General features: G+C 40.5%; 1 long non-coding RNA gene across 2 annotated transcripts; it reads right to left on the bottom strand.

Moving 5' to 3' along the window:
• Nucleotides 1-293: 293 nt before the first annotated feature.
• On the bottom strand, nt 294-18691 carry LOC127143678 (uncharacterized). 2 transcript variants are annotated; one of them, XR_007815249.1, is made up of 5 exons: nt 18593-18691; nt 18312-18423; nt 2692-2809; nt 556-663; nt 294-463 (listed from the first exon to the last, which is right to left on the bottom strand). It is a non-coding gene; the product is annotated as an uncharacterized LOC127143678 (long non-coding RNA). The 2 variants fall into 2 exon arrangements; XR_007815250.1 differs by having other exon boundaries at nt 2728-2809.
• Between the last annotated feature and the right edge of the window lie 5008 nt (nt 18692-23699).

Below are 23699 nucleotides of genomic sequence, written 5' to 3'. Positions count from 1 at the left end.
ATACAGAACATATTCCATTTTCTCCAAATCAGATGTATCCATAATGGATATTTCTGCTCAAAAACTGCAAATTCACTGCTCATTCTCATGCCAAACCTCTACCCTCTTCACAGATGAAAATCATTAGAATAAATCTTTTAGGGTTACTCTTAAAAAGCAGACACATCTGCTGTACCTAGGGGTGACTACAGTATATGGTGAGTGATTATGGGATTCACAGTGGGGAGGCTCAAAGTGCTCACCAAGTATTCCCTTTACCATTGGTGGATGTATGAGGTAAGAGCAATGTGATGAAAGCAAAACCAGTGCTTTAATTGGAGTTGTACAAATTGTGGAACATACTGTAGGTTTCTAAATGTCCACACAAGAGTCAGGCTTCAGACTGGGTACAGGCGATGTTGTTGTTGCGTATAGCTTTTGGCTCTTGTCAAGTTCACCTACTTCCATGTGTTGCACATTAGTCCTGTAATGCAAAGGCAGGGAAACAGAAAGTGAGAGTGATGAATAACATGAGCCCGGCGAGCTAACAGTCAGTAAAGGATAAAATAGACTTACTAAAGTGGAACATTTCAATGGAACAGCAGTGATTTGGGGTATTCTTCTTGTCCTGGTATGACCCACTATGTTGTCTGTCCATATTGTTCTGATTTCTGTCAGTTTCACCTGTAAAGTTGAGATGGGGAAAAAAGTTCTGAGTTGCCATATTGGGAAAAGGCAAAGATGAGTTGATATTGACAAACAGGTAGAGCAGATGGTTTAGTATTATGAGATGCTGTGGTACCATGTGCTGATCATTGTCTGCAGTTTGCATTATTGCCACAAATCACATATGGAAAAAAGGAATGGCTTATTAGCTATTATAAGCCATTTGTGCTGGTGGAGTGCCACACCTTATCCTGTGCAGCCCTAAGATATGAGACAACTTGAGATGTTATAAGATATTAGATTATTCATTTTAAGCAACCATCTATGTGTGTCCAAGTCAAGCAAGAAGAAGTTGTAACTGAATTAAAGCATCAGGGGAGGTCAGAGTCAGGGTCTAAAACTATTAGTATGATTTAGCCCAAGGCAGGTGATTTAGCATTGCACTTCTTTGATACAGACTCATGAAAGTTTTTTTTTTAAAATCATCAAAATCATTGCGGCAGAAGCAGAACCACTGTCTTTTTTGTTCCACACATTCCTATTCCTTGTCTAAAGAAACTGCCACTCAACCACCAACAGCCAGAGTTTAAAGTGTGTTATGCTGCTTTATACTAGTAGCAACACAAGCAGCTCAGACAGCCACAAAAGGCTTTAACAACTTTCTTTCCACATATGCAGTTGGACTCCAAGTGGACTTTCCTTTTAAACTGATGGTTTGATATCTGATGAAATATGCTGTCTAGCAAAAAGTGAGATGATAGAATCGATATTATTCTCATAAGCATCTGTTAAATATAAGGTTACAAACAGTAGCCAACTAAAATAGCTTTGCTCAAACACTTGAAACAGTGTTAACCAGACGACAAATCTGCCTTTGTACTGTTTAAACATGCAAGATATAGCATGTTATTTAGTGAGCTTTAAAGATACTGGTAGAAGGATTATATCACCTTTTGGAAGAGCCAGGCTAAGTGTTTCCAAGTATTTCTAGTCTTTTCATTGAGCTAAGCTAACCAGCTGCAGGCTGTAGCCTAATATGTAATGGACAGGTAGTGGTATCGATCTTCTCATCTAAGGATACCTCACAAAATGTCAAACTATTCCTTTAAAGAAGCAGGTACAGGTCGGGTTCTTAGTTTAACACTCATGTAGACCTATAAAATCAACTCGATATTTTATTCAATGTACTTCAGTGATCATGTTTTTGAAGCATAGATTTGAGAATTCTCCCTAAAGTTGAACTATGTGAGTGCCACTCTCAGCATTTTCTTTTACATCATCTTTGTGTACTCGTTTACTGTATTTTTATATAGCAAAATAAAGCATTTCAGCATTTTCTCCTTTGCAGTTAAAAGTAATTTTTACTTTAATTTTTTAGTAAAATTAAAGATTGCTGACGTTTTCAAAGCACAGAGGATGTCTAGTGTAGAAAGAGCTGCTTCTTGATCATAGTATTACATACTAGCACAAATCAGTTGTCTTATTTTTTTTTTAAACACACAGCTTATTTTGGGTTTGTTTTGAGTTTCACTTCATTTTGTAGTGGGTGTACTAAACCTAACCTCTAAACAAGTGGGTTGTTGTTTGCTCTGCTGTTTGGAGAAGGCTGTATTCTTTTTTTTAAGCCACAGGGACTAATGGAGGCTTGAGTCAAGAGACACTGAAGCCACCACCATGTAAGACCAGCTATTAACTCCACATTTAACCATGAAATGAAAGCTCAACAGGAGGTAACAGTTCATTGCAGGTCAGGATGCCCATATTCTCCCTCTCTGCTTGTTCTCTCTTGCTTTTCCTCTCTGGCTCCTCATTGAGAGGCTTCATATAAATGTTTTACTCTCCTAAGTAAATATTGCAGTGAGGAACGTCACAACTATACAGTATCCATACAGTTTTTTGCGCTTGACAGTTGCATACAGCCTGTGCATATTTTATATATCAACATACACAAGCAAAGACATTAATAGTATACACCCTATGTGTACTGTATATTACATATCAAGACACGAGCACAGACATGAAGACGTGTACTGTACAAACACATACACACACACAACATCCCATGCTCCTCTTCTTGCTCACTGATTGACAATATTCCAGTCCAAACCCCGGTAGATATCATTTGCAGGTTCATGCGCCCACGCTGCCAAGTTCCATTGTTTGCCTGAAACAAGAAATGAGATGGGAGTCAACAGCAAAAAAAAAAAAAAAAAAAAAAAAACACAGAGCAACAACTCTGTATACTCAGGGCATCAGTCTGTCTGCCAAATCAGGTCTTGGCATCACACCTCTGCTCTAAGATGGCAGCACCAACCCTGTGGTGCTGCTGAGCTCCCTGTGTGAAAGCTGATCAGACCCTTGCTCTATGTTGTTGTGTGACAGGACACCCAACTACTGTTAGGTTTGAACCAGTTTTTCCACTTGAGCCTTGGAAAGAGATAGAGAGAGAGAGGAAGAAAGACAGTGTCTCCTGTTTATCTAATACACTCAAAATGTCATTGTGAAGAAGTTTAAAAGGTGAAAAATCTAACCTAGAAAAATCTCAGAATCCAGTTTAGCTACTGGCCTGATGTCTGAGGGCATGTACACTCCAGTTGGCAAATAAACAGAAACAGTTGCTCACTCAGTGTTAGAGGGGCTACTTGTAAGTTTCCCTCCACCGCCAAATGTGGTTTCTTGCTGGGAGCGGATGGTGGTGGTGATGATCATTTGCCAGGGGATTCAGCTGTTGTTGAATTTACAATACAAGAAGTTAGAGTACGCCCCTTGAGCAACACTACATCCTCAGGGCAGTCTGTCGGAAAGTGACGAGACTGAGACAAGACTTTTCTTAAGTTGAATTTAACTGATTAGCATGCTAGGTTCAGCTGAAGAAAAGTAGTAATAGAAATAGAAGAAAAACCTTGCTTTCCACTATTGCTGGAGACAGTTCTTGGCAGGTAAAGGAATTAAGTTTGATGCTAACTTGCAGTGTTTCCTCTAGACTGGTAAGTAAAGAGCTATTAATGCTAACATGGCTGTATAGCGAGAGCAAAACTTAAAAAGAGATAATTTGAACAATACCAAGAGTCTGTGAGTTCTGCGAGGCTGTAATTAGCCACAGCAGTGCTTTAACCTAAATGCTAATAAACCATAGACCACAGTATTTACATTTTTGACCTGACGATGGCGCTAGATGAAAGGTTAAGAGATCACCAAAATTCTTAGAATTCATCCTGAGAGGAACATTTAAGTGTACAAGATGTATTAGAAATCAGTCCAAAAGTTGTGGAGCCATCTTACTCAAATCCATAAATGTCAACCTCATGGTGGTGCTAGGAGAAAGGTCATTGGATCACCAAAGTCCAGTAGGATTCATCCTCAAATACTTGTTGAGACATTTCAGTCTGGACTTAAATGATGGACCAACCGATCAACCAACTGACTGACTGACCAGCTGACAGACCAACATTGCACAAACCCTCGAGCCATGCCTCTAGCATGGCTATAGGTACTGTATAAATATGAGAAAAAAAGATATGGTTTCTATCTGAATAGTATGGATCATTATTATTCAGCACTTAACTAATAGACACAGCTCTATGTGACTCCAAGCGCACGTACGATTCTCAATTTCAGTGGAATCCAAGTATGACACACTCAACTCAGGCCCGGCAGCCATGCCTTAGGGCTGCCAAACAAAAGCAATCCTTGTCCATTTGACACGTTACACTGTTGACTACACTGCTACTGCACTGCTCGCTCACCTCTTTCACTTGGCCTATCGTGAACATTATATGGGGAGACTTGACAAAAATTCATCTCTTCCTTTGGGGTTAGTGCTGCTTGGCAAGATACTTGGCCACAAAAAAAGGCTTTACAATACAACTCACCACTTTAGAGTAAGTGTACTCAGCTTGAGTTGATTCTATTATAACATCAGTATTTAGTTTTACATCCATCATTTTTTCTTTCTCTAGGGTTTTTCTTTCTTTAGGGTTTTTTTTTGGTGGGGATACAAATACTGAGAATATGCAAAGATTTGAGAGTCTAGTGCTAAATAGACACCTTTCAAATGTAACAGGCTTACATCAGGGCTTTGCATCAGCCAATGGCACGCTATAGAGAACTAGATAAAGGCAGTGTTTTTTTGACCTGTGCCACATTTTTGGGAGCTTGGCTCTAGTTAACCCAGAATACTTGTCCTGTTGAACTGACTGGTATTAAGGCATCTACAAAAGTAAGCCCATGTTGTTATAAAATAATAGACTGTCTACTCTGCAAGCATTTTGCAAAATATCCACAAGTGGGTGTTTGTGTGTGCATGTTACATTATTTAACTTTCAAGGTGTTGAACTTTTCTAACTGATTCATTAATTCTACGTAAATGCGCTAGTTTTGTTCAAAGGTTTTGTTCTGTTTTTTTTTTCTGTTTTCCTCTAAATGGCTTTGTAAACTTTCCCATGTTGTTAGAGTCTATGAAGAGGGAGAAGAAAATAATGTAAGAGGCCAACACCAGTGTTAATGGAGGTGCTCCTTAGAGAGGTTAGACAAATGGACGTGGGAACGTAGGCGCTGACAATGAGGGAGAGAGTTTCAGCAGAAGCTCAGTCTGGGTTTAAGGTCAGTAGCAGCCAGTGGTGATCATCATACATCTTTTGTTGTTCGGGCTCACACACAACACACACACCTAAACCTCATCACAGCAGTGGGTTGTACCACTCAGACAGATACCACACAGACTGCATTTTTAATTGTTTGGGTTGTTTTTTTTTTTTTTTTTGGATACTTTTCAATTAACATGTTTGTGTTTTAGTTTTGACAAATTAGTTTTCTGATCACAAAATGTGTTTGTTATCAGGTTTTATTCACAAGCACAGTTTTGTTAATAAACACCACAATCTAATTAGGACAGAATAAACTGTGTAGCAATCTTAACAGCTGTTTTAGTGACAAGTATAATAACTTCAAGTGCATCATTCTGTTGTTGTAACAAATAAGTGTTTCCATTTTTAGTGCAAGGCAATTATCTAAAGTTAGTAGATAATAAAGAGTTAGACTTACTAATCGGGTGCTCAAGTTACATTTAATTGTACCAGCTAGCCAACATATCAATAATGCTAATGTGCTTATAAATCCGTTCACTTTTGTCTCAACTGTGTGTGCATTTGACCTTTCCAGCTCATTTTATGTATTGATCAATTGGCATTCTTTCGGATTTGGAGCCATGTCTTAAGTGTAGACCTGCATTACCCTGCCAGAAGCACCACTGCTGGGGGACTGAGCTGCTGGATCTCAGTGGCGGGGGTGAGGGCAAGTGCTTTTCAGATTTCACAGTTTACTGTGTTTTTGTGTGGAGCAAAAGTATGGAAAATGTTGGACTTATTGAACTTTTTCTTCCAATACCTAGCTGCTAGACAGGCAGATCTATCAAAGTAATTTGAGACAGACAAAGAAGTGAATTTGTGGACTGTGTGCATTGTTTGGATGCTTTGTGCATAGATACTGCAAGAAAGTCAAATGAAATGAGAAAAAAACATATGCTGTGTTTTTTCTTCAGGTTAGATCAACTACAAAATGAAATGTCCTCTCCTCTAGATACAGTGAAATATTTAATCTGTGATGTATAACTGATCCATCTCTCCTTTAAATATTTTTTTTCTCATTGCTGCACTGCACTTTTTCAGTTTTGTAAAGCCTATCCATGCCCTAGTTCTGAGCTCAATCTGGTCTGAATATTTGTTATCCTTGGACTCTATACAAAGTTGGTGACGCACACTTTTTTAAACACATTTTAAGTCAGCTGGCACGAATTTGATGCCCCGTGGCAAAAGCTTTTATCTTGTTAAAGCAGAATTACACGTGTCGATAATGGCTACTTAGAGAAGAGAGAGAAGTGTTACTATATAACACAAAGAAAAAAAGAAACTGACTACTACCTGGAGCTAGGTATTCTGTCAGGGCAAAAAGTAAACCTCCTCAGCTGCACCAGTTTGTTTCATGAATGTAATTACTTTACTTCCAGACTCATATTGTCTTAAACACATTCAAGAAAAAACCTCCTTTCCATCATTCTTCATTGTTTCCTGATGGCTCCTCATTCATTCTTGTCAACAGTGTGCTACTGGAAGCCAATCCTGAGGCTCTCAGCATAGGCGAGGCTTACTCAGTGTGATGAGACTTGTTTTTCATGCTGTGCTTCCCAGGGAACAAAATCAAACATTTATGAGAGTTTTATGCAAGGCATCAGAAGGACCCCGGTCTGTGGCTAGATCGGGGATATAATTTGCCTCTCCTCACCCCCTCTGACCTCCTCCTGCTCTGGGCACTGGGCTAAAAGCGACGCTGCCTTGTTAGCTCCCTGCAAGAGAAGTCAGCGGGTCAACGCAGCTGACAACATGGGCCTTTGAACTTATGTACCCTCTCGGTGTCTCTTATATTTTATCCCTGCATCCACGGCCACATCGATCCTTTTCATCATCTCATTTCTCTATTTATCTTTCCTCCGTGGCTGTTATGGCCACTGCTCAAGAGGTAGCAATCTCCCAACAGCCAACATGTTAGAAACAAAACAGTAATGTTCCGGAAAAATGATCTGTCCAACGGTCATAAAGCACATAATTTAGGTACTTAACTCCAAAACTAATATCAGCAAGCTCGGTCAAAGTGGCTGAGGATACTTTCTGTGTTTTTTTTTTTTTTTTTTGGCACAGCTCCTCTGAGTCCAAGCAGCCCTGATTCCCCCCCCCCCTCGTCGGGCCAAAAGTTGATACAGAGCCATCAATTCCATTAAGCACTGGCCTGATACACAAAACTAAAACTCCCCTTAAGAACAGGTCTCTGAACCCGATAAGAGTTGGCCAGGAAATAGACTGAGTTGTAATTCATGATATGTCACCGTCTCAAAGTTTCCCTGCCCACCTTCTCCCCATAGATAACTCCAGACAGTTCTGCTTTGTGACTTAATTACATACTGTGGTAAGTCTGAGATAAAGTCATCTTTTACAGGGGGATTTAGTTTGTCCTGGAATTAAAGCACAAAAATAGGAGGTCTGAGCAAATATTGAATGTCCCTATTGATTTCTTCAAATTGCCGCAATAAAAAATACAAAAGTACATTCTGTTATTTCCTAGATGATTTTCATCATTCCTTGTCCAGCTCGATGAAGAATGTGGCTTATTTTGCCTCACAGTGCCACACTGAGCCAAGTCTCTGTCTTAATTAGTGTCTGTTTTGTGAAGAGCAGTGTGTCCAGTAGATTCCAGAAAGCCTCTTGGCCAACTTGCAGATACCCTCCTGCGAGTGCACTGGTGTAGAATCATGCCTGACCTTGTACTGTATGAGTTCAAAAGATGTTTTGCATCGCAGCAAATGTGGAGGGCCTTACAAAGCCGGCAGACGAAGACCCACAGCAGGCTGGCCTCTTCAGTTTTTCATGAACATGTATGATTCTCAAAATGACAAGAATAATAATGACTTGTGTATAGTCTCCCTCTGAGCGTAAATTAGAGTATTAAAGTGGCTACAACCATGCCAGTGGCTCTGAGCACAGCAGCACTTCAAGCTAAATACTAATGTCAGTATGCTAACACCTCAGTGACAATGCTGATATGCTGATGTTTAGCAGGTACAGTGTTTACCATGTTCACCATGTATTTACCATGTTGTACTAACACTTGCTATTTATCACCTAGCACAAATATACACAAAAGTACAGCTGAGGGTGTTGGGAATGTCATTTGTTTGCAGGTATTTAGTCACAAACCCAAGTATTAGATCAATAAAATTTTGCCCTGATGGTGGTGCTAGAGGAAAAGTGAAGAGCTTATCAAATTTATCGAAATTCATCCTGAGAGTGCACGAACATCTGTATCAATATCATGCAATCTATCCACTAGCTGTTGAAGGACCAGTGTGTAGGATTTATTGGCATCTAGTGGTGAGATTGCAGATTAAAAATGCAAAAGGTCCCCTCTAAAGTCAGTGTTTGGTTTGTCTATTTGGGGCTACTGTAGAAACATGGACAGCACAACATGGTAGAGGACCCACTCCTTATGAAGATATGAGGGGCTCATTCTAAACTAATGAAAATACAGTGATTCATAGTTACAGGTGATTATACACTCATAAAAACCTAATTATGAATACTATTTTCCATTTCTGCTAATCACATACTGTTCCTTTGAGTTCACTAAAACCCAAAATTATTAACGTCCTGGTGGTGCTAGAGGAAAAGTCAGGGAATGACAAAAGTTGTTAGGATTCATCCTCTGGGCACCGTGAATATCTGTACAAAATGTCATGGCAGCCCATTCAGCTGTTGAGATATTTGATCAAAAAATAGTCTGCTATCAGGAGGATTCATCCTTTCACAGCAATGAATGTCTGTGTAATCCATCTAACAGTTTGGAGAGTATAGTGGAGTAGTGAGTAGCAGAGAATTACAGTCTGGGCCAAGCTACTGTGTGTCACTGCTGTGGCAAAAAATCAATCCACTGATCAAACACACAAACACAGAGGAGACATGCAAAAAAGACAGAAAATATAGGTGAAACAAAAAAGTTGCAAACCCCTACGGCATCACTTTGGATCAATAGCAAATCCAGTGTCTGTCTTTGGAAATAAAACTTGTTTCTTTGCTGATCCTCATTTTATAAAGGTGGATAAAGGAATCAAATCATTCTGGGTAGACTTAAGGCTAGGCTTCTTCTGCCGAATCAAGAAAGCTATCTTACTAGAGCCCAGCTGAGAAAATCCAAATCTCAAATGCCCCAGATTATTTTTTGCTAAAATCACAGTGCTGCCTACTTTAAAAGTGAAGAAGCTTGATTGTAAAGCACTTGACCTTGCAATATCTTAGATTTCCAGTTCCTTTATCTTCTGTAGGGTTGCTAAGCAGTCACACACCAGCAATGAACGCCAATGAATCATTAAGAGTAACATTTCATTTTGAATACAAACATCACCTAAAATGATTTCCTCTGGGTTCTTGAATATGGTTATCCAAAAGAACAATTTCCTCTTTACAGTAACTGGTGAGAAAGATCAGAACGATAGACTCAATAACAGTAGCAAGTACAGTTCACACTCCAGGAGGCTGATCACACTGAAACAAGCACATGAGATTGCAAGAGTCTGACTGACAGAATTACCTTTTTTCCCCTCTCCATTCCACAAATAAAAATGCTTTACTTTTTTGTTATGGGAGGGCTACAGTCCAGAGAAATGATTATTGTCTGCATGAATACTCTGGGAGTTGAAAACTTTAGAGAGGAAATGCTGTGTTTGTGTGATGTTATGTTTCAAGGTTTGCTGTCAGTCTCTAGATGCATTCAGAAAGAGAGAGAGAGAGAAAAAAAGAAAACGAGTTGGAGCTGGATGTGGAACACAGTGTTCCCAACACACACTACAGAAGTGCATTTGATATTCTAGTTGTTTGAGCTTGTGTACAGATTGGTCTGTTGGACAGACAAAATGTGCTCCTGCAGAATTTAAATTTAGAATGATTTTAGGCTTTTTTCTAACCTAACCCATGGTATATTTGTTACATCTTATTTCCTAAATGTTGCAACAAGATATTTACGCTTGTGTTTTCCAGGAAAGTCAGCTAAAAGCTCAGATCTGATTCTTCTGTTTTTGGCAAGTAACAAAATTAAGATACAAAAAGCAAGCACTGCCACAAGTGCCTACTTCCAGTGGCTCATTATATCAGTAATTTTGTCGGTAAACAGATTCATACTTGGATGAAAATGGACAGCAAATAACAGTGTCCAAGTTCTCTCTTGTTGTCCCTCAACAGCATCATCTTGCATTTTGAGTTTTGGGTCAGACATACTTTAACAGCCCCTTTTTGCAGATGGTGATTAAATCTTTAATTGTCAAGGGGAGGTGGGACTGTAGAGCAGGGAGAGGGAAAACTGGCAAACAGATTTTTAATTATGGCCCACTAAATTAAGATACCCAGATTCAGTCCCATATCTCCAGCTGATCTATTCCTCCTCTCTCTCTCTCTCTCTCCCCACTCCAATGCCCCATGGCTCTGATTGTATTACTCATTCAGAGAGATCATCAGTCATTTCCAGTCACTGTACAACATGGCCGCATATCATAACAGCCCAGGAATGAGAGAGGGAGGGACAGAGAGATACAGAGTGAGGAAAATTGGAAATGGCAGAGAAAGAGCAAAAAATTAAATTCATGTCTGAGGATTCCTCCACTGTTGTATCCATCAAAAAACTTTTAGTTAGACAAGGAGAGTCCTCCAAGACTGGCAAAAATAATTACCACAGTTTTTTTTTCTTTCTGGTCCAAATACACCACAAACAAGAGCCACCATGTTAAGTACACATAGGAGATTCTTATTAAATGTTGAGCAAATATGCGCATCCATGGCTCATTTACGTTATCACTTATTGTGGTAAAGAAAGGAGTCATTCTAATACTCTGGACACTGTGCGTCACTTGTTTAATGGTCCAAGGCTGCAAATTAAGACTTCTGAGTTTGAAATGTGACACGAGGCAGAATTCCATGGTGGATATTGTGTGTAAAAGAACATGAACATCCTTTGTGCCTTGCTCAGCCCCACAGGCTGGATATAATTACTGAATATCATTCTGCTCTCAACATGTCTGAAACGCAATTGCTTGAACAGATATGAAGATTGTGCACAGAGACTACTTTTTCCTGTGTCTATCTGTGTATATGGTATGTGTGTGTGTGTGTGTGTGTGAGTTTGTGTGCCAAAGCCTGGAGATGCATGTACAGTATTAATGTGTAATTCAAGCATCCATCAGGCATACATTAATACATTTGTGCATCTTTGTTGATTGCTGCTTTTACGGTGTGAAGCCACCTCTGGCAAAAGAGTCATCAGATCACTCGCTACAGTCCTCCCTTAGCACACAGACACATACATGCATAATAAGTCTCTGGTACATCAAAACAGTGCAGCAACGGTGGTAGTGACAGTGAGCATATGAGTGTGAAAGTGGCTATGTGTGTGTGTGTGTGTGTATAGACTGAGGGTTATAGGGGCTGTTTTGCCAGATGTTTAATTATGGGGCTTTAAAAATCAAGGCTTGTTATCAGCACCTACTCGTTCACCCAGGGACATGCTGACCCTGTATTATCAGAGCAATCTGTGCTGAATGTGCTACATCACATATCAGCAATAGTGACTTTAACTATTTGATCCAAGCTGAGATGTTATTTGCTATTAATGATAAAACATTAATATTAAAAATGGTATTAGGCTAGTAATATATCACTCACTAATATAGCAGCTAGGGAGAGTTAATTATGGTAAGGCTTGTTTTTCATTGAGTCACTACTTTCTCATTTTTCATGACACTTTCCCCAAGTGTAGCTCATGCTCTTTACTAACATGCAACTCTGTCTACTTTATTTCTTCATGTCTGTGGAAAGTTGCTTAACTTTTGGAGCAGTGATAGGATACTTACTAAAAATATGGCAGCAGCACAGAGATCACGTAAGTGAATCCAACAAAATACAGCTTCACCAACACGGGTTAACTCTTGCAACTCCAAACACACATACACATTTGCCGGAGAACAAAGCTGCTATCCTCACATTTGTTTTCTTAGAACCTTATTGAGCAATGCTCTGATCCAGTAGCAACAGGCACAACTTCTAGTTTTGAATTACAGCCTTACCCAGTGTGTTTACATTTCCATACTTTTTGAATGGATTTTGTGTTATTTTTGTTTCCATTAAGCAAATGAAAGTTTCATTATATTTCATGAAACAATTTTGACATTTCTCATGAAAGTAAGCTGGATCGCATCGTATTACTTATTCTATTACATTATACCCATTTGATTAAAGGTACCATATGTAAAGTTTTGCTAACGCTACATTGCCTAGCATTGTTTACTCAGAGGAAAGTGAGTTCAGCATCAAACTTTGTTCCTTTACTCACCAAGAGCTGTCTCCAGCGGTGGAAAGCAATGGCAGTGAAGTTAGCATGCTAACCAGCTAACCCTGGCCTGTCCCATCTTATACCATTGTGCGATAGTGTAGCCTCCAGTCTGCCTTCAGTCCAAAATGGGAGCTAGGCAGTAGCGCTACCTAGAGGGCATATCCTTACTTCTTACTTTGTAAACGCAGTCAGTGCTAACATTGACTATACAGCAATAGCAAAAATGTACATATAGTACCTTTAAATATTACTATGCTTTATTTTACTAATTTCCATTATTTTTCATTTTTCATTATCAATATTCAGCCAATACTCAATGTCCTACACTACACTTTTTCAGGAAAGACATAGCCACAATTAATGGAATATCTTCTAATGCTTTAATTTTCTGGTTGGACAATAGAAAGCGGTGCCAACCACCAAAACCACAGACAAACTAAATCCACCATTTTGTAGTCAGCTGCCAAAGAGACTGAACCTTGGCGAGGGGAGAGAAATGTTGTTTTAAACAGGCAGAGTGAGGACAGCCTGCCACAGAGTTTGGGTCATCAGCGTGGTCATTAAGCAGACTGTAATGGGCCATGAGAGAGGCTGTTCTGCTCTGGCGCCGGGCCGGCCGACCTGTGGATCACACCACCATTATCAGCCGACAGATCGCACCATTATGCCCTTGATGGAGGGGAACTCTGGATGTGGCTGGAGGAGACCGAAAATGGGCGCAGTGTGTTGCAAATCTGCAGACATGCCACAAGCAGGTGTGGGAGAGGGTGCATTCGTGTAAAAATGCAGAAACACACATTTACATGAATTAGGTAGACATCCTCATTATGGAGATTTGGGTGTGTATTCATATTCATGACTCTACATTTAGTAGAATTTATGAAGTTCACACACCTGAGAGAAATTTTTACATTCTGAGAAAAAATTCTACCTCTACTTACCTCTACTTTTTTATTTAGAAATGATGCCACCTGGCTCCAGTGTCCTCTCCAGTTGCACTGTTTGGTTCTGCACCTGTGCATGCGAATTCATTTCCCCTTTTTCTGTTATTACAATTTATGGAAAGACGCTAAAGGTCATGGACATCTGCATGCAGCAGGGAAAGTTGAACGTGAGGGGTCGCGGTGGAGGACGAAACAAAGATGGTGAGTGAGAGGATGACAGAAAATGCATTCACCACTACAAACGCTAATCACAGTAAATGTCAACCCAGCCACTCACTCCTGCCACTCCTTCCTTATTTATTTCATTTCCTGCCACAGACTTGTCTGTCTGTCCGGGTGACTTCCTGACAAAATGATGTGTTTCTTTTGTCTACATGCCTAATGAGGCAGCTTTCATAAGAAGCCTAAGGGAAAAAAGAATGGAATTTGGTACTACAAAATTGTCTCAGGAAAAGAAAATAAACCAGCAACCCTGAACTGTGGCAGTCTTGTATTCCAGCACACTCCATCTGCTCATTATTTCTGTACCCTATCCAGCCTGTGTTAGGTTTCTGCTGCATGTCCTGGGATAGAGCATACATAGGTTTTCATGTTTTATATAAATCAAATGAATACAGAGCACTTTCTTCAGTGATATCCATATAGTGATGTTTTTTGTAGACACAGCTTGAAAAAAACTCTGTCCAAAAACTTCGAACCCCCCCCCCGCATCCCTTGAAGTTATCTCACATCCATTGGTCCAAATTTTTGATGGCCAAGCATGTAGCCAGCAGACATCACAACACTCGTTAATCTTAGAGTGACTTTCCTGGTGGGAGTTGGGGAATTGTAGCCTGTTATGTCTCTCTACAACTACTGAGTGCTCAGTCCCGCTGCCAGCAGTGGTCCGAAGAAGCGAAGAGGAGGAGGCCCATCTCGATGGAGAGGGATGTGGGCAGCATAAGCCCACAGCAGCTCTAGGACAACACTCACACAGCACGGCAGTTGGCCAGGCAAACTGCGCTGAGAGTCAAGCTCACTCAGCTTGCTGATGGAGTTCGCTGATTTTCGAAGCCTGTGTGAGAGACTCCACATTTGGTGGGGAGATTGTGTGCTCAGGGGGGCCATCTCTTTTCAAAATTCAGAGTATCAAAAGATGGTTGATTTCACAGTTAGGGATTATTTCTTCTCATTTCATCCTACCCTCCCTCATGCAATCTGCTTCATCTGTTTCCCTCTTTGTCCCTTATTAGGCTTTCATAAAGCGCACACAAAATGTTTTATTTGCCAGCCAACCAATCAGCACAGGAGGTCTGGACACGCCACTAATTGTGGTCATTTGGCCAACTCTTCAGTTGGTTGCCAGCACAAATAAAGTTAGCATGGTAAAATTCTCAGCGCCACAAGAAACACCTCCAACTTCAGAAACAAGACAGCATGAAAATCAAATAAATATGCAAAGAACCACAATGCCATCGAATAAATAGCGAAAATGTTGTTAGTATTATAATTGTTTATAGAAAATATTTCCCATAACCTCTTCCAAGGTATAAGCAATATTCCAAGCTTCACTTTGATCTAAATATGCATCTTTATTTACATACGCTAAAGATAATGGACTCAACATTTGACTTATCTTCTACAAGTCTACACTTTGCTTCTTAAAATTAAATGAACTTAAAGCAAAATATAATATGTGTCCACAGCAATGTTATATAGCAGCCCAAAATTCATCATTCATGTTTTTTTAGTATTCAGTCACTGTGATTGATTTGTATGTCAGCAGCAGAGACATTCAGAGGTGAAACAGCCTTTTTCCAGTGCAGTCCCACCATGCCCTTGTAATCTGACCTTTTAGTCCAATCCATCAATTACCTCCCTGTTTTTTAAACTCATTTATACTGACTGCTGAAAAAAGAGTAGAAAGGACATCCTGTAGCTCAGTGCATACACATACAAACATACGCTGTTGCACACTGGTACTGTATATGCATGCACACCTATACATACCCACAACACAAAATGATTAATGATCAGGCTTGAGTGGGTTCACTCCCGCTACGGGCTACTGTTCAAACCATACATTCACGTTGACACTTGTAAGGACAGAATATCTGCAAAAATGCCTGTGTTGTACTCAAGATGTTCTGCTTACTCTAGTGTTAAAAATGGTAGAATAACTGGAAGTGCAGATTTTAACATTATTTGACATCAGTGAGCAACAAGTTACATTTAAAAAGATAATCTGACAGACCAAATTTTGGACTAAGGCATTTCATATTCTTGAAATTTTAATGCATTCACTAAACTAATGCATCACCCAGAAAACACATTCAGTTTATGCATGGGTTAGCAAACATTCAACACAAATCTGTTACTTTGCTAAAGTAAAGGTCTAAAGAATTAGACCAAAACAACCGAGCAACTGAATAAATCTTTTTCTACTGTAAATGAAGTTGCAAGAATAGTTAGACATTTTGGGAATTTGCTTTTCTGTACGCTAGGTAGCTATACATCTGGCAGGTCATAAATTTAGCTTAGCATGGGCCGTGGAAACTGTAATACATGACTAGCCTGGCTTCTTCCAAAGCAAATCTGGTAAGTCACTGCAAGAAGAATCCAAGAATTAGCAAACATGTACAACTTGTTCATTAGTGAGCTTTAGAGGTGCTAATAGACATGTTTTTCTAACCTTTCGACAGAGCTAAGCTAGATGTTTTCCCCTGATTCCAGTCTTTATGCTGGCTAAGCTAACAGGCTGGTGGCAGTAGCTTCGTAATTAGTGTACATAAACCAGAATGGTGTCAACAAGTGACAACTGTTTATTTGAGTAAATATTTCAACTTTTTAGATGCATTTAAATGAATTTTAAAAGAAAAAAACACTGTTGATATACACTGGCATGCAAATGTTGAGCAGGAACTTTAGCCTCTTTTTTTCTTCTGTTTAATCCTTTGCTTTAATTCTGTCTGTATCTCTACCTGCCAGCAGTTACCAGCGCCTGTAGTGCAAGAACCTCTCGTAACAAAGGGCCCTCTTAGACAAGGGATGTCTGGCACAAAATCACCAGATGTCCTACGTAATAATACGGCAGCATCTTTGTCTCTCACTCTTCAGAATGGAAACACGGCTCCCAAAGCATTGAATACCTCTCAGTTCATCATCTCTTTGGAGGAAATTGGACTGTAAACATGTCAATTACCTTGAAAACATATAGAATATTAATTAACAGATCAGTATAGGCAAAGACTGAAATGTGAAGAACGGTATAATAGGTTTTATATATGAAAGAGCATGGACTCCAAAAGAAAATGAACCAAGGTCAGTCGTGTAAGTATATTTCACATCTCCCCTTACAGAAGCGCTTCCTTTTAAAAAGTAATATTCAGGTCCATCATAAACTGTTTTCTCAGAGAAGACACTTAAAAGGACATTTAGCCATGGTATTAGCTTTCCTGTTGATGTATCACTTTGAACCTTGGCAGTGAGGGTGAGGGTGATTTTTGTACAGTGTGTTAAGCCATTGCTCATGTAATACAGACACGACAATAAATAGCCAAATTAAGGCCACTTACTGTACATGTAAATACAGATATAGAGAAATCCAAGGCAGCGTGCCAGTTACGAACCCACAGTCCATAAGTGAACCTTTGGAAAGTCTTGTTGAGAAAGCCATTAACTGAGCTATGATGCTTGTCACCCCGCATTTGATCAATGCTCGGATTTTAAAGCCTCTTTAAAATGTCACATCTACTTAATATCACATTATTCACCAGATAGAGTCCGGGCCTTTAAGGTTTTTCATGCCTTCTAAAACGGTGGACGTTCTCTCGCTCTCTCTCGTGAAAATCCACAGGCAAATGTCACCTGAATGGTAATTTGTATACTGAACATCAAGGACTTCATGCCATTTTAAATGCCCATTTCAAATGCTATATGAATGGAGGTAAATATGTGGCATTTGTCTTGAGGTTTTTATTCAGGAATATTACACTTGAGCCTGGATGATTAAAGTGCAATTTGCAAATTGTGAGTGTAACATTTAGGGGAAAAGAGAATCTTAGCCATTCAGTTTAAAATGTGTGTGGTATGCTACACAACACACAAACCAACACAGTTAAAACTGTTATAAAAAAAAAGCACACAACCATGGCACTGAGCCCTCATTTGCTGCTGTTATTTTATCCTCCTCCAAGTACATGAAACTAGTACTTGGCCCAACACTAGAGGGCTCACATGCATTGCCATACAGTCGAGCTTCTCTTTGTCTAAGCATTGGGGAGGTTGTTAGAAATCTCTCGCTATCACAGCAGATGACTGTCCAATGTATTATTGATTATGCTTTATTGTGTCGAAACATTCCTTTTATAGCAGCGAACAAAAAACCAATGAGGAGATAGAATGTAACATCTGAATTCATAAGCAAGACTGCATCATGTCTCATGACACCAGAGTGCAAAATGAGGACAGAGTGAACTCAGACGGGAGGATTTTTCTGAAAATTAGATGAATTTAGATGAAAGTGTGGGGGGAGGGGGAGAAGGAGGGTGAAAAATAGAAGTGGGAGGAGGGTTTTTCAAGAGGCACTCATGTGTGTGGGCGCTTCCTGATGTCCAAGTCTTGTAAAGTTTGTGTTTTCCATGCGCACACGCTCTATCACACAGCCGAGTCAGTCCATACAAAGTAGCGGTGCGTGTGTGTATGTGTGTGCGTGTGTGTGTGTGTGTGTAAGCCTTTTGCAAACTGAGCAGCTGGTCTCCCCTGTGGGAGTCATTAGCAGTGAAGCTCATCCTTTTGTCACACACTCCAGTGTCTGTCCCTCACCTCTCAGCCCCAACCTCGGGGCCCATCATGTTCCCCCTGCACACCTGGCTTTGCTTCCTTTTCCTCTCCGACTTCAAGGCTCCTCTGGCTGGCTGATCCCATAGAAACTGAGCTAGATAAATAGAAAGAAGGAGAGAGAGGGTGAATGAGCAAGATAGAAACAGGCGGGAAGAAAGAGGAACACAGATAGGGGAGAGGCGGAGGGAAAGAACAAGGTCTGTCAGCTCTCCAACAACCTATTATCATAGTCCTGGAGGACGCTCCTACTCCTCCATACGTACCTCTCCTTGTACAGTCAGAGACAAAAAGAGAGCTCACTCTCACTTTCTTCCTCTGCACCAGTTCCCATGTTATTTCCTTAAATCCCTCGCCTCCCTCTCTCCATCCATCCGACCATCCAACCAACCGTCCAGCCATCCAGCCCCAACTGCCAGTCTCTTTTTTTCTCCCTGCCTCTCCGCAGTCATGCCACGGGGAGAGTCAGTTATATGAAAGCCTCCTCTTCTTCCCTAATCTCAGCATGGCAGAGAGGCTGGAGCTGGCTTTGCTTCAGATGCACAGACCCCCACTCGCTTGCCTCTGCCCAGAAAAATCTCTGCTCATAGTTACCACTGACAATATGCCAACACACACTCCACACCAGCCCAACAAGCCCCCAACGCTTGTCTCCTTTAATGCTCTGACCCTACTCAACCTTGCATGTACTTATTAAGATGTAAATTCAAATTGTTTGTGCGGCCCCCCTTCAACATCCGTGAAAGAGATATTCGAAAAAAAAAAAAAACAAGGGTCTGGTTACTAAGAGGTGGACTGAAAGGAAGATAGGGAGTAAGCAGGTGGCTGGATTTAGGGATGAGCGCTCTTCCAGGAATTCAATAGTTCTTCGCTGGAGATGCCCCCTGCTTCATCTATATCAAACAAAAAATGGAGTGCAATTGATCCCGGGGGGGGGGGGATTACATTTTTTTTATGGGAAAATTCTTGGAAATGCTGCTGTCATTGCCCCTGAATTGAGGAAAATGAACTCATATACAATATCTACTGTACTCACTCAGGGTTGGTTTAGGATTCTTCCCAGAGGACCGAGGCCATCCCTCACTGGATCCGAGCAGAGACAGGGCAGAATGGGAATGAACTCTCTTTATGGATTTTCGCTCCAAATAAAGTGGCTCATTCCCTCCGAATGGCCGTGACCCCGACACAATTAACCTGGCAATTTGTCACTTCCAAGGGCACCCACTGGGAGTTTGGGGGAAATTTGCCAACTTGTCCCCATCCTTCACTCCTTCATCTGTAATGGGAGAGAGGAGGAGATGATAGACATGATTAACCATAACCCCATGCAGTATCTTTCTCTTTTTTCATCTCTCCTTCTAAATCCTCTCCTCATTTTGCTCGTTCAGTCATCATAGCGGCAAAGTCTTAGGGCCCACACAGTCACAGCTTTTACTTAAGGATCACCGTGTACCCTCCTTTACTAGCCTGTTAATCACTTACTGCAACTATTGCGTGTGGAAGCCAAGTGACGTGGGCCCTCCCAACTGGATGAATGAAAATACCATTGATTTCCTATGGAGGCACAGTGCCAGGCCCAGTGCACAGGCACACAAGGTAGATCAGGTGTTAATGAATATCAATGTTAATCTAATGAAGGAGCTGGGAAAAAAAAGAGGGGAAGAAAGGCGAGCCCAGAGCAGACTGTGGAGAACGTTACTTGAGGCAATTAAATAATAAATGTCTCTTAGAAAAATTACAGTTGTTACAGAGAAAATACACTAATTTCACAGTGGTCATTGGTTAATAGAACAAAAGGTCCTCTCAAAACATTACTATCCATAAATAAGCACATTTTTCCTTTCATTGTAGGAGGTTTTTGATGTAATTTCTCTTTCACAGTCCTAATAACCCACAGTTTTCCTTGGCAACTACTCCTTTACTCAGACACAGAGGAGCTTTTACTTTATCACAGCCATTCTTGTTTGGCCTTATCCCCCTCCACTGGAGCGATTATCAGGGCGACAGGGTGAAGCCTGTCGTCTCAACACACACCAGGTCAAAACAGACCATCCTCCCCTTGCTCAGCTACCATTGTTAATTCTCTCCTATTTTACACCATTGATCTCCTGCCTCCCAGCCCAAACATCCAGGTCTTTGTGGAGCTGTTAAGCTGCTCCACTACTGGACTTTCTGCCCTCTTGTTGTGAGTGCAGTATTGATCCCCCAGCTCCTCATGAACTGCCAACTGGGTAAGAAAAAAATGAAGTGAAGGTGAGGTACTCAGTACGACGAATGGGACGACGTTAATGATGAACACTGGTGTCATTTGCAGATGTGGCACATTTATTTCTGCATCTAGTTCACATTTACTCAGATATAGATTATGCATTTTGCCAGTGCATAATCTATATCTGGCTAAGCTGCTTTTTCAAGTGTGTCAAAACAGTTTCAAATCCACCCTCAAATAACTTCTGGCCAAGTCGCAAAGGCTCCCAGGATTAGTGTTTTTTCCAAATATGGGGGAGGAAAGACTGGGATGACATGCAACAAGTTCCTTTTCTGGATCTGAGCTTATACTAAGACATTGTTTTCAATAAGTCCTCCAAACTCAGTGGCAAAATAAGTAATTTTTCCTGCCCTCCAAATGATATGTGTGAGTTTTCTGATCTGACGTTCTTATCAGCAGAATTACACTGTACATTTTAAAACTAGACAATGTCCTTTAATCTTTAATCTAAATTCTTGCTGAAATTCATCACCAGCAGTCATTTACTCCAGATGTGCACTCCAAGACATGTGTGACAATATTGTTGGGTGTGGTTGCAGGTGAATTACCTAGGACCACACCCACATAATATCCATGGTTCTGGGTGTGGTCACAGGTAAAACAGGGTTGAAACTTTCAACCAAAGATGACAGCAAAGCACTGCTCTCCACCACAGTGTTGAGTTGCTATTTAAAGGTGCACAGTGGAGTTTTATTACAACAAAGAAAAGTCACATAATTTTTTTACTTAAATGTATTTTATTGGATTGTTTTGGGTCTAAACATGTAGAAATTATTTTTCCAATAACACTTGTGTAAAGCAGATTTTTATTTACATTAATGTTTGCTTGCTTGGAGTTTTCCTCTGCTTCACTACCTTTGTGCACTACTGCCACTAACTGTTTATCAGTGGAATAGCTGTGTGTGTTAATTCATCCAGTGCAAAAAATATAGCTCCATGGGCTTACTAGTAATCATAAACTCCACAGGGTACTTTTAATTTTGTCCCACAATATGAATCTACTACTCGTTACACTCTTTATCCTTTATACTTTATCCTTGACTCATTCTTTTTCAACTACAAGATGTGGCTGAAGGTTTAAAAAAGTGTTACTAGATCTTCAGGCGAGAATTTCTTATTTGTGAGGCTGCTGTTTTCAAGGTCAGAAATCAACCATCAAGCTTATTTTTCATGGTCGTTTCATCCATTTTAATTAAAATCAGCTGGACAGCTGGCACAACCTAATAAATATACGAATGAACATCAAGTATTACTATTGAACAATGGTCCCTGTTAACAGATAATAAAGGAGATACATGCATCTTTGTGGGAATCAGCAACCCTGGAACTCAGTGCTGCAGTATTAACAAGGCAATCAAGAGCAGCCCAGACGTTGTTCGGCACAGTGACATCCTCCAGCTCCTCCTGGGGGACAGCCAAGCACTTCCAGGTCAGCTGCTAGATGTCCTTTCTCCAGCATGTTCGGGTCTGCCCTTGGGGCCCCTCCCACTAAGTTGCATCCACAGCACAGCCAAAGGGAGACGGCAGGGAGCCATACTTACTACCTCATTTGGCTTTTCTCACTCTGGAGATGCAGTGGCTCAGTGGCAATCAGGGGCAGGCTGATCACATGATGGTCTGAGATGAGACCGTAAAATAAGCCCCACTATTAGTGGAAAATTTAACCAGAAATGTAACTGTGAATTTTTATCCTACATAAACCTAAATGCAAAAGTTCATGCAGCCTTATACATGATTTCCCTATATATTTACTGATTACCAATTGAGACAGTGTTAAATCTGAAGATCTGAAAACACCCTGATGCTAACACAGATCACAAGAAAAACGATACAGCTTCAGCTGCATACTCACAAAACAGAAATGCTACTACCTAAAATAAAAGGAAAAAGGAAGTGGTCTGATAGCAATATAAATGATTTGTTTATCATACCTGCTCCTTTCGCTGGATCCACACCAAAATTTTGTGAATTCTTCACTGGTCCATGCCCCATCTTTCCACCAAGTTAGGGGCAAATCAGTTCAGCACTTTTTGTGTAAACCTGCTGACAATTAAACAAACAGATACGGAGGTAACAAGTGAAATGCTAACAGCAGAATGCTATAACATGCTCACCATGAGCAGAGACAGGGCAGAATGGGAATGAATGCCTTAGTTTAGCCTGTTTGGATGCTAATATTTGTTAATTTCAACATTCCAGATTTTATTCTCTAGGGACCATGAATGTCTGCACAAGACTTCATGATAATCTATCCAGTGGTTGTTGGAACATTTCACTACAAGTACTGACTGCCTAACTTATCAATCTGATGGTGGCACAAGAGAAAAAGTGACCAAATTCTTTGGGCTCATCCTCTGGGGGCCATGAATGTCAAATATAATGTAAAATCCATGAATTTACAGTCCAACTGAGTGACAGTGTCTTGGCAACTAAAACCTTCTATTAATGACAAATTAACTGACAGGTTTTTTTCTAATATTGTGACTAATTCCATGGCATACATGAAAGATGAAGGTGGGTTGCCTGTCGTGATAGAAAATAGTGCCGGTTATCCTTGAGAACAAAATGATCTCAAGTATCAAAGCCTGCACTAACATCTAACGTAATAAAAATGCAGCACACATATCTGCTGCTAAAAGAAGGTTGCTGGTCAGTTGGTGGAGAGCAGACTGTGTGCTACCAAGAGCTCTAAAATAACAGAGTAGAATTCCTAAAAGATGTTACTTTGACTCATAACAGACTATAATTAGGTTGAGACAACTTCTTCTGAAATTTTGGGTAAGAAAAATGTCAGTTTAGAGATCAGCACAGGCTGTGCGGGAGACAAGGGGTCAGGGCTCAGCGCGCTGATTATGGGACGGGGTTAACGAGTGAATCTGGTATTCTGAAAGGCTTCACAGGATTGTTGGTTCACGGAGATGAGAGCTGAGAAAAATAAGCCGCTCTCGCCTCCTTACATGCTGCTTTTTGATACATCAGCCTTAAATCCTTCACAGTACTGCGGGACATTTACGAGTATCTCATTTATGGAGAGATTTTCTGCACTTTACCTTCACAGCCTGAAAGTTATCATTCAGTAACAACAGTGGTAACAAGAGGAACGC

Source organism: Lates calcarifer, linkage group LG3 (genome assembly GCF_001640805.2).
Source record: "Lates calcarifer isolate ASB-BC8 linkage group LG3, TLL_Latcal_v3, whole genome shotgun sequence".
Classification (NCBI taxonomy): Eukaryota; Metazoa; Chordata; class Actinopteri; family Centropomidae; genus Lates; species Lates calcarifer.
Note: the sequence above shows the minus strand (reverse complement) of the source record. Positions and strands in the feature narration are given on the sequence as shown.